Raw genomic sequence first — 1,972 nt, 5'->3', positions numbered from 1 at the left:
CTGGCTGTCCTGGAACTCACTTTGTAGACCAGGCTGGCCTCGAACTCAGAAATCCGCCTGCCTCTGCCTCCTGAGTGTTGGGATTAAAGGCGTGCGCCACCACACCCGGCTCTCCTTTCTTTTTCTATTTCCTAACTTTAATATTGAGCACATTAAATTTTCCCAACCTGAGGGGCTTATGGCTACACATTTCACAAGACTGTGTTTGATATATCCCACACACTTCAGTAGACCACAGAGCGCCTGCTGCTCCTGGTCACCTTACCGCTGCCTCCTGAGTGCTGATATTATAGGGGTCTGATATGAGGCCTGGCTTTTCTTTGATGCAAAGGGGTTTATACCACTAGGCAGCTCAGTGGAGACAGCGCTTGTGAAGCCTCAAAACCAGAATTCAACCCCAGAACTCACAGTACAAAGAAAACATACACTAATAATAAAAAGCAATTCAAAATTTGGTGTTTTTTTTTTTTTTTTTTTTTTTTTTTTTTCAGGTTTTCTCTATATAGCCCTGGTTGTCCTGGAACTCACTCTGTAGACCAGGCTGGCCTTGAACTCAGAAATCCGCCTGCCTCTGCCTCCCGAGTGCTGGGATTGAAGGCGCGCGCCACCACGCCCTGCTGAGATATGAATTTTATTAGCCCCTGTGTGTAGGTTTTTTAAAAAAATGTATATAGGTGGTGGTGTTTTGTTTCGTTTTGTTTGTTTTTGAGACAGAGTCTTTTTAAGTAGTCCTCGATGTTCTGGAACTTACCACGCATACCAAGCTGGCCTCAAACTCAGAGACCCACCCTCCTCTTCCTCCTGAGAGCTGGCATCAAAGGTGCTTCCAACCACCCGAGCCTGTCTAAGGGTGTCTTGCTTCCATGTGTGTGTGCCCTGTGTGCTCCGGAAGGGCAGGCGGTGATTTTAGCCCCTGATTCATCTCTCTGGCCCCATCATCGTTGTTTTAAGGCAGGGTCTCACTCCATTGCCCAGGTTAGCCTGCAGAAGACTGCATACCCCAGGCTGCCCTGGAACTGATGGTAATCCTCTACCCCAAATTCTAAATACTGGAAAAATAAATATGAAGTTACTAAACCCAGACTCGACTATGAATATTTGTAAATTTCCCGGTAAGCTTGAGAAAATAAATTATCTGGCCGGGCGTGGTGGCGCACGCCTTCAATCCCAGCACTTGGGAGGCAGAGGCAGGTGGATTTCTGAGTTCGAGGCCAGCCTGGTCTACAAAGTGAGTTCCAGGACAGTTAGGGCTACACGGAGAAACCCTGTCTCGAAAAACCAAAAACCAACCAACCAAACAAAAATATCTTGCCATTGGGTTAAGTTTACTAAATCAAGTCTGTTAGGTGCCTTATTAAAAAAAGGCAAACCCCGCAGGTGGAGGACGGCTCAGCGGTTGAGACAACATACTGCTCTTGCAGAGGACCCAGCCTTTAGTTCCCAGCTCCCACATCCACCTGGAACTCCAGCTCTGGCGATCGATCTGACCTTTGGCATGCATGTACTCATACAGACACATACACATAATTGAGAATAAGATAAATACTATGGGGCTGGAGAGATGGCTCCGTAGTTAAGAACACTGGCTGCTCTTCCAGAGAACCTGGGTTCGATTCCTGGCACCCACATGGGGGCTCAAAACCATTTGTAATTTCCAGTTCCAGGGCATCTGAAGACCTTCATCTGAGCTCTGTGGGCACCAGGTTAGCATACCGGGTGTACTTACACACATGCAGCCAAAATTCTACACATAGTGTGTGCACGCGGGCCTTTAAAATGCAACACAGCTGCTTATGGTGATGCATGCATGTATTGTGGTCAGAAATAGGAGGGTGAGAAGTTCAAGGTCAAGCCCAGCAGTGGTGGCGTACGCCTTTGATCCCAGCACTCAGGAGGCAGAGGCAGGCAGATTTCTGAGTTCAAGGCCAGCCCTGGTCTACAGAGTGAGTTCTAGGACAGCCAGGGCTACACA

Source organism: Mus pahari, chromosome 18 (genome assembly GCF_900095145.1).
Source record: "Mus pahari chromosome 18, PAHARI_EIJ_v1.1, whole genome shotgun sequence".
Lineage (NCBI taxonomy): Eukaryota > Metazoa > Chordata > Mammalia > Rodentia > Muridae > Mus > Mus pahari.
This window is presented reverse-complemented; position numbering follows the sequence as displayed.